At 42.0% G+C, this 17,649-nt stretch overlaps 1 protein-coding gene across 4 annotated transcripts in view; it reads right to left on the bottom strand.

Annotated features, from left to right (window-relative positions):
• The window catches only part of src (v-src avian sarcoma (Schmidt-Ruppin A-2) viral oncogene homolog), a 42,794-nt gene extending 27,044 nt beyond the window's left edge, over positions 1–15,750 (bottom strand). For 3 of the 4 annotated variants that reach the window (XM_028582247.1, XM_028582249.1, XM_028582250.1), the window contains exon 1: positions 15,295–15,750. The gene's annotated coding sequence lies outside the window, so the exon portion shown is untranslated. Of the gene's footprint in view, positions 1–5,690; positions 5,770–15,294 lie in introns of those variants that run through there. The other variant, XM_028582248.1, reaches the window with a different exon arrangement.
• Positions 15,751–17,649: the final 1,899 nt, after the last annotated feature.

Here is a 17,649-nt window from a genome sequence, read left to right as displayed (position 1 = left end):
TGTAAAGAAAACAAAATGTCTTCCAGCACCTTTAAAACATGTCATACCTTCTTTAGTTAAGTGTGAAAACGACAACTAGTGGTTTTACAGAGGGGGGGGGGTGGGTGGGGGGGTGACTTCGACAGACCTTTTATTTTACGCTTTGGTTTTTCTACAGATTAAACAAATAGAATGAAAAGAATGAACAAAATACGGAATAAAATCAACGTTAATTAGCTTTAGAGGTGCCGACAGGCTGATTTTGTTACCTTGAGACTAGTCTCGCATTGCCAGACCTTCCTCCACAGCGCTGCGGAGGAGGGTCTGGCTAGTCCACACAGCATTCTGGGATGGGAGAAAAACGTGCTCTGGTTTATTGGTATTTCTTTAAACTAATCACAATGGTCTAGGGTTGGGTAACGTTTGAATTGTTTCCCGATACCGGTTGTACTAAAGATCCCTATTTTTTTTTTTTATATCTTACTTTCTCACAAACTGGACCCTCCTCCTTAACACCGGTGCTAAAGTGATACATTTAAAAACGGTGCCAGTGTCTAAACTGATACTTTTAAAAATAAAAAGAGCACAAAACAACAGTTAAAGAACAGCTTGTTTATTGCTAAGGCCATTTGGTCAAAATTAAATGATTTATTAATAATTTAACCAGTATTTCACCAGTAAATTGCTGTTAAACGACAAACAACCACTAGATGGGGAAAAGGGTATTTTACAATAACTTTGAATGCACAACAAGGCTTAAGGCTACCGGTTTCAAGTGAACGTACCGTCTGTAATTTTCCGGCAACGGCAGCTGCACACCGTTACGTCCCGGTGTTGGAATCCTCTACAGTGAAAAACAGTCACTTTACACAGTTTAGCTGTCAGCATTTTAACAGTGTTTAATCCAGCTACTAGCTAACGGTAGGCTAACGTTACCTGCTGCCAAGTGTAGTGTTAACTAGCGTCACGTGCAGCCATGTTTCGGTTGCCTGTAACGGCCGTTTTGGAGCATCAGAGAGAAGCGCAGGCATTTAAGCGGCACCAAAATGAGGCACAGAAATCTACGTTGATATTTGGTCCGGTAGATATCGACCGTTTTGGCAAATGTGCAATATTAGCACTCCGTTTCGGTACCCAACCCTATTCGTCTTGGGTGGTGATAAGTGCCGGACGGAGCCACAGTGCCTCTGCAAAATAGGTAAGGAACTTGTTTTGGTGGAACATGTGTACGTTCAAAAGTTGTTTTAGTCTGACTTTAATCTGACTTTTCTATTGCAATAGAAAAGTCAGATTAAGACAGTCCAGCTAGCTGTCTGGATTTACCCTGCAGAGATCTGAGGAGCAGTTAACCACAGTCCTCACAAATCCACTGGAGTTTAGAACGGCAACACAAAGAAAGAGGAAGGTGACAGACATCCGGGTGAATGAGGGACAACCAGCGGAATATCCTGGCGGCACCGGAACAATCCCAGAAGTGAAACCTCGTCGATCTAAACTACCTTCAGACAGACCCAGGGTGGCTGTTTCCCACTGTTTCCAGTATTTATGCTAAGCTAAAACATGCTGTAGCCTTTTGTTATATGGACAGATATGGGAATGATATTTTCATTTAACTATCAAAAAGAGAGAGCATAGGCATTTCGCAAAATGCTTCTTTGGCAGTACAGGAAGATCATCATCTCCAGTAATTTCCTATCTTTCCATCTTCCGCCTTCTCCTTCAACTCATCTGGAACCAGCGCCACCCACTCCATCCCCAACGTTATGTCAAATCCCACATAGCAACACTTGAGCCCAAGGGGCGCCTGGGTAGCTCACCTGGTAGAGTGTGCGCCAATATGTACAGAGGCAAAGTCCTCACCGCAGGTTCAGTTCCTAACTGGGGCCCTTTGCTGCATGTCATTCCGCCCCTCTCTCCCCTTTAATGTCTAAGCTGTCCTATGAAATATCAATATATCAAATAAAGGACTAAAATGCCAAAATCTGTAAACGCAGACGGGGGGGTGTATAGCAGCCAACCACAGCGAAATTAGAGACATTTAGAAAAAAAAAATTTTAAATTTAAAAAATAACTTGAGCCCAACACTGGCCAGTTTCACAGGCAGAACTGTGATTAAATATGGCGAAGAAGCCACGTGACGTCACCGTGGGACACATCTAGACATGTCATCCAACATTTTCCCCGCCTTAGTGGTGACGTGACCAGACCAGTCGTATGACAAATATATCTGTAAAGAGTAAGTCTAGTTGCACATGGTTGGCAGTGTGTGAGTTTACACACACACACACACACACACACACACACACACACACACACACACACAATGTGGTTGTCTATGTCCTCACCACACAATACATTTCACACGTTTCCTTGTCAATCATGTCCAGCTTTGAAACCTTCATACTACGTTCCCTTGGAATGTTGCCTTCCTGGCGTAGAGAAGAAAACAGGGCCTTACTTACACAAAAAGTAGTCCCTGATTTAACGGAGACTTTCGACTAACCTTCCTAGACTGGGTGCGACAGGCGTGGCTTAGACAAGACAGACGGAGGACAGACTGTAATGTCCTCCTCTTAGCTCTTCAAGTTTGTTGCAAAACAGCACATTAACCAATAGTTACCATTGCATAATTCAATATTTTACAGTAGAGCTGCAAAGATTAATTAATCAATTAGTTACTACTACTACTACTACTACTACTACTACTACTACTACTACTACTACATGAATCGCCAACTTTTGATAACCGATTAATCTGTTTTGAGTAGAAACTCTCTGATTCCAGCTTGTTAAATGTGAATATTTTCTAGTTTCTATACTCCTCTGGTACAGTAAACTCAATATCTTTGAGTTGTGGACAAAAGAAGACATTTGAGGACGTCATCTTGGGCTTTGGGAAACACTGACCAACACTTTTCACTTTCGGACATTTTAGAGACCAAACAAACTAATCCATTCATCCAGAAAATAATCAACAGATGAATAGATTATGAAAATAATTGAGGTCATACTCGGCCCTGGTGTACAGTTCCGTGTTTAGAAAGGGGGAGAAAGCATGATGTCAAATGGAACATTACCCAACCTCATGCCCTGTTTTACAGCCCAAGGTCTCTCAGCTGTTCCCTTATCACTTGTAAAGAATACAGACAAACATCCAATAGCAGCAGCAGCAGCAGCAATCTCTCCTCCTGGAACACTAAGAGAGCTGAGGCATCTGTGGCAGGCACAGTGTACCGTGACTGTGCTGCAGGCCCCCCCCGGGTGTTCACGGTGTTGTGTTGATTGATTGAGAAGCTGCATATTGTTCCTCTGTGGCGCACTGAACACCAAGAATAGGCAGAACTGCTTCACTCCGACATCAGCTTTCCGCCTCTCTCTGCAGCGCTGCTCTGCTCTTTGGAAATATGGCCATTAAGTGAACGGAGACTGATGAGCTGTGGTCACGTGTTCAAACAAGAAGCCGGGAAGAGAAAGAGAGAGAGAGGGGAGTGAGATGGAGGAGAGGAAAAAGATAATCCTCCATGGCTTTGGTTACCCCGACTCAGTCTACCCGCCCCCCCTCTCTTGCACTCTTGCCGCAGATATTCTCCAATCCTTTCAGGAGATTTCCAAAAGGAAAAAGAAAAAAGGTGGAAATGAAGGATTTCAATTCAATTTGATGTATAAGGCTTCATCTACACACTACTATTTGCTATTTTGGCGTCCACACTACTCCAGCGTTTCCGAGCCTCTAAAACGGAGACATTTGGAAACTCGGCAGCCCAAGTTTTGGTTTGAAAACTCCAGCGTTGCTTTGTAGTCTGGACGGGCACAATCGGAGACCTTCGGACACGACGACGCACGTCAGTCAGTTGTATCGGTTAGGTAGGATTACAGTACATACCTTTCACTAACAGTTCCACCTCGCCGTTGCTCCAAGCTGATAAATCCATGATCTTACTTTTCACCGTTGGAGTTCTTTCTCCAAAGTATGTTCTGCGTTTTCAACTTATACTGCACATCCATGATTTCCAACTGCAGAGTAATGTCTGACAATCTGCTTCATGTTTACACCAAAACGCACATGCCCAGTGCATGCGAGACGTGTTAATATGGACGGAGATTAGTTCTGCTATCGGAGCTAAAACTCTTGTTGTGGAGTGAGAATGTTTTTGTTTCAAAACGTAGTGGTGTAGATCTATAATGGAGATATATGTATGTATTGTGTAAATATACTGTAGACTGTAGCCTAAGTCACATTACTTTGCTTCCCAAGTATAAGTGACCTGCTAGTCATCTCAAAAGGTGGGGAGCCAGAAACTCTACAGCTGGCAACGCAACATGACCAACCTACTAGAGATGCAGCATCAAAATGCACAATATCGTGTGGGCCTACCTTGTAATGCTTCAGATATGTCGCCTACAGTGAACTCAAGCCCGGTGATGGTGAACCCTTAAATCCACCCCCTCTCATCACATTTCAAAAGAAGCAGCATTTGATGTGCTCAAGTCCGCAGAGGCTCCCAAGTGCCTCCTGCTTCAGTAGCCCTAGGACTTCCACCGTTTAACTCCTCATCTGCAGCGCAGCCAGGCAGGAAGAGAAAATCCCTTCAGCACAGAAATCTAAGGCCTGACCCAGGGGGAATATATGGAATACATAGGAGAGAAGTTCTGCTAATCAAAGAAAAAAAAAAAAGAAAAGAAAAATCGCTGGATCAAAGTATATTTACTAGAAATGTTCCAAAACCGATATCCAGTATCGGGAAGGCCTCCGATACTGCCTAAAATGTTGCTATGGTATTGGCCAGTACTGGAGTTTGTGCACCGATCTGATGCCACGTAATTTAGCCCTGAGGAAATCAACTTTAAAAATTGTTTATTTACATTATTTTTCCATAACGACGGACTGTCAAACTGTATAATAAAAGACAGTTGTATATGGCATTCGTTCTCTGTATTTGTTCTTCAAAGAGTTTAACCTGAACCAGGCCATACAGCAATGACTGCAATCATATCTCATCTATACAGGGTTAGTAGTAGAGCTGGGCGATATAGAGAAAATCAAATATCACAATATTTTTGACCAAATACGTCAATGTCGATATTGTGGCGATATTGAAGGGTTAACTATTGGTGCTTTCACAAATATTTACACAATGAGGGTTTTGATAAATTATCACCAATAATGTGGATACCATGGAAAATAATAAAACAATAACTAAGTCCGGTAAGTCCAGAAAATGACATCACTTCACTGTAATGCAGCCTATAAAACCAGGAAAAGACGTGACACGTGTGTCATATCACAATATTACGATATCCAAAATGTAAGACGATATCTAGCCTCATACATCAATGTCGATATATTACCGGCCAATTCGCAAGTTCAGGTCTCACAATCGCTATCGGCTGCTCGATTATGAAAAAAATAAATAAAAATCATAATCACAATTATTTTGTAAGATACTGAAATTACGATGATTTAACACGATTAGTCATTGACTTTTGGAAAGATAAACAGTTAAACTGTATAACTGTTAAAAAACAGTGAAACCCCTTGAACTGTGAAATTTCCCAAACAACTTTTCCCGTTCAACTTTATTTTCTCATTCAGAACACAAGACAAAACAAGAGTTTACGGGAAAAACATGGTATGGCAACATCTCGAATATTTAGCGACATAACCATGTTAAACGTGTTCAAATAGGAGAAATTGAGCCAGGTGCACGTACTGTACAGTCCACGTGCGTGTGCGCTGAAACATTCCCAGGTTTGTTGCAGCAGTGCGACCGAGCCCAGTCATGGTTGAGGAATGCACAGTGGAGGGAAAAAAAAAACAAAAAACAAAAAAAAACGGGCGAGTCGCAACTCCTCTCTCTGCTCACACAGCCTAAAGCAGGAATGTACTAGGAGCAGGTAGAGACAGTGGCAGATGCCCGGGCTGCCCCCGAGCCACTCGCGCGCCACCCACCCCAGCACATTCCCCGTAGCGTCAGTCAGGGGAAAGCAGCAACGAGCAGCCACGCTGGAAGAAGAACAAGAATGTGAGTCAAGGAGGTTGCAACACACTGTGGATGTTCAGCCTGCCATAAAGGGCTCGGAGCTCGGCTTAACCCTAACCCTAACGATAACCAGGGCCTCCCAACGTTGCCTTCAGGGGCAAAAAACACAGCTAAATGAACGGAGTACACTTTAAGATCGGTTGATTTATCGCAAGTCATATTGATATTAAACAATATTTCCGCGTATTGCATATTTTCCTCATATCATGTAGCCCTACTCTAGACCAGATTGAGCTTATTGTCAAAGATGAAATGCAGAGGGTGTCATACTGACTGATCATCGGCTGAAGCTGGCATTTCTGTGTCTCCGAGAGCATCTCTATTATTAATATTTAAAGATATACAGTACAGGCCAAAAGTTTGGACACACCTTCTCATTCAATGGGTTTCTTTATTTTCATGACTATTTACATTGTATATTCTCACTGAAGGCATCAAAACTATGAATGAACACATATGGAATTATGAACTTAACAAAAAAGTGTGAAATAACTGAAAACATGTCTTATATTTTAGATTCTTCAAAGTAGCCACCCTTTGCTTTTTTGATAACTCTGCAAACCCTTGGTGTTCTCTCAATGAGCTTCATGAGGTAGTCACCTGAAATGGTTTTCACTTCACAGGTGTGCTTTGTCAGGGTTAATTAGTGTAATTTTTTCCCTTATTAATAAAAAAGCAAAGGGTGGCTACTTTGAAGAATCTAAAATATAAGACATGTTTTCAGTTATTTCACACTTTTTTTGTTAAGTACATAATTCCATATGTGTTCATTCATAGTTTTGATGCCTTCAGTGAGAATCTACAATGTAAATAGTCATGAAAATAAAAAGGAAACGCATTGAATGAGAAAGTGTGTCCAAACTTTTGGCCTGTACTGTATATAGTGTATTATTTTTAAACATTGACATGTTTCACTGACAAAACAGAAAGCGTCGTGGTGGGGGGGGGGGGGAAACAAGAGTTTGTACACATCCTACAAAACATGTTAGGAGCAAGAGAACAAAGCACGCCGTCCCAACATTTATTTAGCCGCTTAGGCTGAATTCAAACTGAGAACAAGACGCTAAAAGATGCCGGCCCTGCTTCCTTGGAGATAGACAAATAAGAGCAGCAGCAAAAAAAAGAAGAAAAAAAAACACCGGGGGTTTCGGCATTAAAATTTTAAAATGTGCCCGTGTCACGCTTCATCATCAAAAACATAACCGCTCCCAGCCACGACATTTCCATAACAGATTGGAGGGCGAGGCCCCCCCACAACACTGGAGTCATTTCCTCCATGGCTTTTAAACCACCTCTTTGTTCAGAAGAGTTCTTTGTTCTCATTTCAATATTCAAATGCGCCTCGGCGGGGTGGCGAAGCGGTGAACAAGACGCCGACTGCCAGGCAATCAGTAGAGAGCAGAGAGTTGGTGGCATGGCTGGAGCTTAGAAGATACAGCAGGGTGCGTTCACTAAACCCCCCCCACCCCACCCACCCCTCCCCCCTGCTGAGAAAGAGGAAGACGGCCCCGCTCTGTATCTGATCCAGACTCACAGCAGACGTGAGAGCAGAGAGGAAACAGATCCTGTACCTGTCACATTTAATAGAGATCAGCGTCCAGCACACACACACACACAAAAAAGGCACAGCAAAGAGGTGGTTATGAAATATATAATTATACAGCTTTTGGTTTGACTTTACACGTCGAGAACGAGCATGTGTTGCTGCTTGTTGTCCGGCGATTAACAGCTACAGATGAGGTGTAAGGGCGCGCTGGTTTGCTCACCTGGTTGAGCGTGCGCTAGGGCTGGGAAAAAAATCAATTTGATTTAAAAAAAGTTGGTAGGTCAAATCGATTCATATTTTCGAAAAAATAGATTTTTTTAAAAAAAGAATTCAATCCAAATACAGTATAAATAATTTGGATGTTTAACAATCTTTGTTGCACACTGCACAGTGACTTTTCACTTAGAGAAAGGGTTTGCCTTTGCAATTTTGTTTATGCACTTTAATTAAATACAATAAATATATATTTTTAAAATATATTTACAGTTCGCAGTACGTTTTTTTTTTTTTTCTCACATTTTTTTAGGGAAACAAATTGCCCAGCTGTAGCGTTCGCCCCCATGTACAAAAGGTTCGGTCCTTACTAGGCAACGGGCCGGTTAGCGGTTTCAATGCACTGCATTCCGCGTTTTTAAAACGTCACGGTTTCAAATCCACTAAAAAGGTTTCCTGCGGAGTCTTCATGGACAGAAAGCGGAGTTTAGAAACCCCTCTCCCTGCCAGTGGGTTTAAAAATTAAAATCCATTGTGTTCACTGGGAAAAAATACATGTCAAAATAAAGCTGTAATTGGAATACCGCAATACCGTGAGACTGTGATATTTTTGCTGAAGGTTATCATACCGGCCCCTGCTCTAGTCCTTGCCGCAGCAGCCCAGATTAGATTCCAACCCGTGGCTTTTTGCTGCATGTCACCCCCCCCCCCACCCCCTCCCTCCTGTCTACAGCTGTCCTATCAATTGAAGCTTTAATGCGTAACGTTTTGATATTAATGAACGTCTGTTACATTCAAGCTGTTGCCAAATGAGTTGCTACAAAGCTATCAGCTCCACGCAACTCTCTCTGGATTTCTCAGCATGGCTTCGTTCAGAAGACTGTGGTGTCGGGCAACTTTCGTGCGTAAAACATCGAGTAAGGATAATGACCTCTTCTAAAGAGTCCATGTTTTTTAATCCTCCGTCGTCCTCCTTGGCTACTAGCAACCGTGTGTGTGTGGGGGGCACGTCTTGCGAGACCACGGAAGGCTTGTATCATATGGACGTGCTGACAGCTTTGTTGTCATTACTTAGAATTCCTCATGGGGCCTACAGCAACTACTCACTATAGCTTTAAAAAAAAAAAAAAAAAGCCAAAACATAATCTTAAAAATGGAACACGCCGACTTATTGGGACTTTAGCTTATTCACCGTAACCCCCGGAGTTAGATAAGTCCATACATACCCTTCTCATCTCCGTGCGTGTCCTAACTCTGACGGACGGCTCCACCGCTAGCTTAACCTAGCACGGATCCTGAAGGTAATCTGTTCCAACTAGCCTACTGCTACCAATAAGTGACAAAATAACACCGACATGTTCCTATTTACATGTTGTGATTTATATAGTCACAGCGTGTACAAATAACAAGGTCACATGAGACACAGCCATCTTCTAACCGTATATAAACTGGGAACTATATTCTCAGAAAGGCGAAGCAACACCGCTTCGCCTTTCTGAGAATATAGTTACTCCAGGATCCTTGCTAGGCTAAGCTAGCGGTGTAGCCATCGGACAAAGTTACGACACGCACGGAGATGAGAAGGGTATGTATGGACTTATCTAACTCTGGGGGTTACGGTGAATAAGCTAAAGTCCCAATAAGTCGGCGTGTTCCTTTTAAAAAATAAAATAAAATCAGATGTAGGTGGAGAGTGCACGTATTTTTGAAACACCAACAAATGCAGGATTTTTGCTCAAAAACAGGCTACGGGCTAGAACGATGAATTTGAAAGTGAGAAATCATAGCTCTTGGCAAAGTAATCACTGAGTCATTGGTATTGTTCAGCACCCTCCCACAGATATCATTCTGTGATATGAGAGAGTAACAAACATGACTTATTGCACCTTTAATATTGAAGCCAGATCATGAATCCCAACTACAGTACATATGACAAGCATATTCCTTATGGAGTATTCTTTTCTTGTTTCTTGTATAAAAACATAAGAAAATAGTGAAAAATGCCAAATTTACGTCTCTTCAAATAGCTCATTTGTCCTAACAACAGTCCGAAACCCAAAATATTTTCAGTTTACTACCACATAAGACAGATAAAAAGGAGAAAATCGTTACAGTTAACAGTCAATTATATGAATTTTTGGTTGATCATCAAATCAATTTAACAAATAATAATTTCAGTTCTAAATCAGGTTAATTGCGTAGTGAGACATCCAGGGAAAGTACAGTAATAATAAAATCCAGGCACCGATTCTGCTTTTCAATGCGTCATGGGAATCCCATTGTGTACCCATATCCCTTAAAACGTTGGCTAAATTTTGAATGGGAAATTCCACACAAATATGTTCCGGTTATCTGATTTTGGTCAGATGATAAGACCGGGGCAGAGGTTGAGTCTGACAGGGTTGATCCTCTCCGCAAGAACACGATCTGCATAAAAAAATTAAATAAAAAAAACTCCCGTGTCAACATATACTGCAGTGATTCTCAGAGGATAGAGAGCCTCACGTTTTTAAAGAGGGAGAGGGGGGCGCAGCATGTGCTCTTCTTCCCAGCATCTCATCATCCTGACCAGGCTCGCACAGCTGCGCCTACACAAAGCCACACATAGAGGCATCTTTCTAAATGCCAGAGACGCTTTTCCTGTCACCAGAAACGTGCACAGAGCGCTGGGAACGAGGGTGTGAGAGCGATCGCTTTTCCACAGAGGCAACAGTGGGTGGATTGAGTGGAGATGCGTGGCCTTGTGTCACGGTGGCCCGTTCCCAGAGCAGAGGGGGGGACAGGAAGTGGCAAGGGATCCTGGGAGCGTACAAGCCCTCCTCTGTTTGTCTGTATCAAACCACTGTCACATACTTTATTCAAATGGCCGGCGAGCACAGGCCCCTCTGACAGCCAGCTCCGAGGAGGGATAGGTCAGAGCGCTTCAGTTCTGCGTCCTCCATCATTCAACTGCCTTTACTGGGTGCAATGGACCGGCTTTGTGGCTACATGTTTTCATTGTTATACATCGATAATTCAGGCAGTAATACAAGACGGCATGGGCTACAAAGTAGAATTGACACGGAAGTGAAACCTTTAGGTAAATGGCCGACAGGGCATACACTATTTTGATAATCGATTAATCGGTTTGAGTCATTTTTTTATGAAAAGAAAAGTAACAAAATTCTCTGATTGCAGCTTGTTAAATGGGAATATTTTCTAGTTTCTTGACTCCTCTGGGACGGTAGACTGAATATCTCTTCAGTTGCGGACAAAATAAGACATTTGAGGATGTCGTCTCTGCCTTTGGGAAGAAAAAAACAAACAAACACTGAATTCGATTTTTTTTTTTTTTCTTTTGCATTTCGGAACCATTTAAAAAGACCAAACAACCAATCAATCAATTGAGAAGACAAAATCAACAGATCAAATTGACAATGAAAATAATGGTTACTTGCAGCCCTAGTGTACACCGTAAAGAAGACAACAGTGACGGACACAAAAGTAGGCCACTAACACATAAAGCTTAAAAACACAGAGACCGAGAGAGACAGAGAGACAGACAGATAAAGCCTGATAGTATGGGAGAGATGTGAGACAGGGAGGGAGAAAGAGTGAGAGAACAGGTGGCACTAGCATTCCCATGCTCAAGCGCATGCCCTTCAAAATGGCTGGGCACTAATTAGCACCAAATCTGGGCCAGAGCAACAGAAGTTTAGTATCTGCCACATGAAAAATTAAAAAGGCTCTTGTCAGCAGGAAGTCATCCTAAATCTCATGCCCCCCTTTCGTGTATACAATCCCTCTCTCTCTCTCTCCCTTCGGAGTCTATCGCACATCTCATTGGCAAGCTGAAGTGTGGTTGATGCTGGCATTAGATAAGTGTTTTGTTTGTTAAGTACTCCAAAGCCAAAAGGGGAATAATGGGTCGTTTCAACAAAGAAGAGGCACACTGCTACGACTGCTATTAGAGCCCCAACTCATGTGCAGCCCTGCAATTTGTTTTTTGGTTTTATATTCCTCTGGCCAATAAGCTAGATCCTCTTTATAGTATCACAAACAATTCCAATATGTCCTCAGTGCTCTATGCCAATTCATCCTCATCCGACCTAAAAGGAAAGTGGGCCACTTACTAGATCAAATGATGAAACTCTGCAAACCGTGCAATGCGACTGCTCAGTTCACTTCAGTGCCGAGACAAATACACACATCACTATCAAAATGCTTGGCCGGGACGCTGGAGAAACAGCCTCTCTTAGCACCCCTAAATGCTTCCCTTAAATCCTTCTGAATAGGTGCACAAAAGGCAATTTTGAAAAAGTGGAAGCGACATGTCTTTAAGCCGCCGATTCTCCCGGCCGGGTAGCAGCGGAAACAAGCAGTTCATTGATGCCAGGCCCAGTGTATCACCCTGACAGACAGACCGCTCCAGTATTAGGGGGGGAACAAAGGAGCCAGTCCACAGCCATGTTGCCAATTAGCAGGAATTTCAACCTCAAGAGCCACTTTCCACCAATCACATCGCAGCTGACATAAACATCCATGGCTTTCACTGGAGAGCATTCATGGGATTCCAAGGAGCATTAGGTCCCCTCTGTGGAGCCCGAAATCTGGCAGTTAGAAAAGTACAATGGAGCGCCTCGTACCACTTTTTGAAACACTTCTCACTCACTGGTTGAATGGAATAGAATATGAATGGAATGCATGCTAATAACCTGGTGAAACTGGCAACATTTCTTCATTTGTGAACACGTTAGATGTGTGAATTTAGCAGAATGTGTGATGGAAACAAACCGCAAGCAAATAAGGGCATCGTGCATGCCCTGGGCTGTTTATACGCAACAGGGCTCCATCCCCAGAATCAGCTTGCATGTCACTGGCCCGATACACAATTTAAGGATATTGAATCCTTGGGATATAAAATGATTTTGCCTGCCTGCTGCCAAACATCCTAATTCCTTCAGGAAAATACAAACACAAGGGGAATCTGTGGAGGATTAGTCTAATGCACTACTGATAATCAAATAAATAATGGCAATTTTATTTTCATGAAAAAAAAAAAAATATATATATATATATATATATATATATATATATATATATATATATATATATATATATATATATATATATATATATATATATATATATATATATATATATAGGCCATGGCCGATATATTGGGCCAATATTTGCATTTTTACGTGTATCTGCCAATACGCGGCTGCTGCGTTCGCCCCCGTTTTTTCCCGGCATTATTTATAGACGGTACAGCGTTCACAGGCAGCTCTGTGTTGCTGGAGACGCTGCACCCATCCATATGATGCACACTGCACACATAATTTGGGTGATATGAATGTAAGACGACTGCAGAAGTGACACTGATCTGTGTTTTTGTTTATTATTTTTAAAGAAATGGCAGAGCAGCTTCCGAAAACAAACCCAGTGTGGCAGGGTTTACATTTTTATGGTGTAAATTGAGGGAGCAAAAGCAGTATCGGCTCAAGAAAATCTGCAGCCTGTATGGCTCATCAGCTAAGACCAAAAACAAAATCTGTATCGCCATCGGCACTAAAAAAATCCATATCGGTCAATCCCATATATATATATATATATATATATATATACACACACACACACATATATATACACACACACATATATATATACACACACACACACACACACACACACACACATACATACATACATACATACATACATACATACATACATACATACATACATACATACATATATATATATATATATATAAATAATTGATGCCTCTCTGAAATATGCCTCAGGTGAAAAGTTTTAGATTTCACAAAGGATTACAGAGACAGTACAAACAAGCTGGAATCCACTGCAGGTTTATACACAATATTTAGGTTTTAGGCAGATCACAAAGCTGCGACAACACACTGCAATAGTGGCACAGCAGGCTCAAGTGTGTGTGTGTGTGTGTGTGTGTGTGTGTGTGTGTGTGCGCTTAAGAGCTCTACAAAGTGTGCACTGTCATGATGGCAAATGTGTCATATAGTAACACCTCGCAGACACGTCTGAGAGGTCTAGACACTAAGCCAGGTTTCATTTTCATAGATAGATGACAACAGACTAAGTTGGCAGATCTGCGCGGTAAGGCTGGGTTTAAACAACCCGTTCTCCAATTAAAAAAAAAAATCAATCTTTGTTTGAGTGATCGGAGATTGATTCATAAAATCCTGAAATCATTCTTTTAATATATGCCTTTTCAATGACTGTCATGTTAGTCCATTTAAGTCAAAAGTACTTTAAACAAACTTTTCATGCTGCAATTTAAAATTCTACATATATTTATTTGAGGGTTGCTTCTTGCTTATACAATTCTCTGAGAATCTCTTTTATATCCAACTAAACTGGTATTGTAACAGAAATGTCCCAATGTTTAATCGATTTGGCAAATGTGATCTAATCGGGACATTGTGAATCGGAATCAAATCGATTTGGGAAATCATTGGCCATACCCAGCCCTACTGTGCGGTGATCCTGGATCAGAGGGACGGACGTGTACAGTATACACAGGCCCATGTCACAAGGTTAGGACACAAACAATATGGAAGGATACAGACTGTATCTATATGTTCAAGGGCATCAATTACAGACTATACGAGTACTATGCGTAACTAGTCTTTTCTATTATTAGTTGCCACCACATGAGAGTCAATATTTGGGCCTTTGAGTCATGTTGAGTGGGAGAGACTAATCCTAAGCATATGACAGCCGTGTCTTCAAAGTGCGTGGGATCCTGAGGAAGGGAAATCGGTGGCATTCTGGGTGAACAAGCAGAGGCAAAGTATTGCGAGCAAGTCCTGTTCAAAAGATACACAGCTAGATCTTATTCATCCGCTCTGGTCTTCTCACTCACACATAAAAGTACAGCAGGTAGCCCATAAAAACTCTCGCTGCAGAGCTACAGCTGCCAGGTTTCAGATTGTCTTGTGAAAAGGCTTCCACCCAGGGAGCAATTTCTCTTAAAATGGGAGCACATGCACAGCGTGATTAAGTTCTATAGGTTCCCAAAAGTGCTGCAGAACGAACAGTGACTGTATAGCACAGCATGTGGCCTAAAGCAAAGGCTGCAGCGTGTATCTTATTAAAAAAAAATACAATAAAAAAAATAATTTAAAAATAAAAAGCTCTGATGAGTCACTGTAACTCCCAGGCTGCTGGTATAACACTGAATCATAAAGTGAGAAAATGACAGTCTACTGATTTACTATAGCAAAGCAAAGCAAGATTAGATTAGATCGAAAGTAGGCCGATCTTAAATACAGAGCAACATTTTAGTAACAATTTAGGTCATAGTGGGGTGTCACATTTTGAGTAAGGTTCCCATCTCCAAACAACAGTAATCAGCAGCACTGCTGAGATCAAACCTCTCATTCATGTCTATTGTAATTAACCCCTTTCTCTGCGTGTGCGTGTGTGTGCGTGTGTCCTGCCTGTCATTACTGAAGTCAGCTGCACCGAAACAACAAGTTTGGAGCTACTTACCCCTGACGCGCAGGCTACCGGAGATTTTGGCGTCGTCGCTCTTCTGCCGATCAGACACGCTGGTTGCGCATTAAACCATTAACGAACTGAATAGAGAACCCAAAAGCTCGCGGATCCTAACAACCGGGGGGGCTGTTGCGGCGGCGGCGGCGGCGGCAGAGACAGTCGGTGCCCAAACAAGCAACAGCTAGGGAGGCGATGAGGAATCCCATTCAACTGGAGGGGCGGTCCGGTGAGGTCATGACGGGGAATGACTCCGAGGCTGAAGAAAACATCTTTCATTCACATCAAAAAATCAATTACATTCAAGTTAAAAGCAGAATGCCTAGTTTGCCCCTTTAATAACACAAGTTAAGCTAGTTTTTCCCCCCGACAGACATCCTGTGGAGGAGGAAGCAACACCAAATCCTGACAAAAAAACCACTGGGAGGTGATATTAGAGGCAGCCAGGGGGGCGGGGACTACGGCCTATTGGCCCGCTCTCTGATTGGTGGGATTCTTTTATGCACAATCGAGCCCTGATTTAGGTGAATGGCGTTTCACGTGAATGCCCCTGCTCACTTGAGGGCTGCAGGTTCAGACGTGGCTCAGGTTTATTTTCTTGATGCCTAGGATTTCAGTCTACTTCACATCCTACAAGCCTTCTCGATGTCTAGGATTGAAAGTCAAAGCTTATGTTTTGATGGCTGTAGCATGTCAAAAGTGTTGACTTCAGTACCAACTGCGGCTGCAGCCATGCCGTAGGCCAATTAAGATCATTTGAACTAGAGCGCGAGACAGTAGCCTACAACATAAACATGTTTTCTATCCTTTGGTGGTTAAAAATCCCAAATCATATACGATAAGCTTCCTTGTACTTTTGTGACACAATGCTGCCACCTTCTGTTCAAATGTCTGTAAGCATGAGATGCAGGATTAAGGGCCAACACATTTGTTTTTTTTTTCATATAAAGTACTCATAGTGCTGCATAGTAGAAGTATTAGTAGTAGTATTGTGCCTGCTGTTTTCTGCAGTGTTGCTTTTTGCAATGATGCAAACACATCTGTTTCTTACATGGGATTCTTGTACTTGCATGAGCCTTGCATGAGGCAAGGTGGAGGGTGGGGGTGTGGCCTTGACCAACTGACACTTTGCTTGTTTGAAAGCCATGATGTCTCTCTCTCATGGGTGGGCAAAATTCTCTGGGCGGGCAAACCAGAGAAAGGGGAGGTAACCTTGCTCCTTATGACCTCATAAGGAGAAGATTCCAGATCGGCCCATCTGAGCTTTCATTTTCTCAAAGGCAGAGCAGGATACCCAGGGCTCGGTTTACACCTATCACCATTTCTAGCCACGGGGGGACCATACGCAGGCTGGGGGAACGCATATTAATGTAAAAAAAAACTCATAAAGTGAAATTTTCATGCCATGGGACCTTTAATTTAAAGTTAAGAGCTGGTACCTTTCAGAGCTCAGCAGATGCAAAGGCATTCCTGATATGTGTTTTTGTGATTTCGATGTTGTCGAGGATGGATTTCACTGCCCTATCTCCATCAATCAATCGAGTATGCAGTATTCTCCATAATAGGACACTTATGTAAAGTGAATACTTTAGAATGCATGTACCTGTATTCTATGACATGATTATGATTTGTGTCTGGTAAGGCTACATGCACTTTTTCACTGTGTTTACTGTGAGGTAGTCCTTAACAATCTGTCTAAAAAAATCTCTTAAAAAGTACTATGTTTGCCTCTGAAATCTAGCAGAGTTGAAGTAAATAGTAGAAGAAAATGGACATGATTACAAGTACAACTATCACATTGTAGTTACTTTCCACCACTCTTTGCAATATTGTCTTCTTTCTGCGTTGTATGAAACCATACAGTATGCTGTCACTAGTATTGGATGCCAAGTGTGAACTATGTCTTTGACTGGTATTGTTATTGCTGCAAATCCATTTCCCCTCTGGGACTGTAAAATTGAAAAAGAGTAGCGAGAATGAAAACAGACAGATTTTCATTTAAATCCACTTTAAGGAGAGAAATAATTATAAACAGCTATGGACAGCAACTGCAGTAATTACAAGCACAATAATCTTCAGTGTCCAAAAGTATTACAAAAAAAATAAATAATTGCATATGGAACCTCAAGGAGTAGAGAAAGCACAATTAATACACCATAATTAATATGTGGATGTGGGCAGTGCCAGATGGGGGAGATATGCACAGTTTGCACAGTCATTCAGAAAATAATCAGTGGATTAAGGGTCACGTTTTACCATTTAACCTTTGGGACTCAACAAAAGCAGAGAACTTTTGTCAGTAAGTGACACTGGCTAACTCCCAGGAGCACATCACATCAACAAATCCATTGA

Source organism: Perca flavescens, chromosome 7 (assembly GCF_004354835.1).
Source record: "Perca flavescens isolate YP-PL-M2 chromosome 7, PFLA_1.0, whole genome shotgun sequence".
NCBI classification, from domain to species: domain Eukaryota; kingdom Metazoa; phylum Chordata; class Actinopteri; order Perciformes; family Percidae; genus Perca; species Perca flavescens.
The sequence above is the reverse complement of the archived record's forward strand: the minus strand, read 5'-3'. Positions and strand labels throughout refer to the sequence as shown.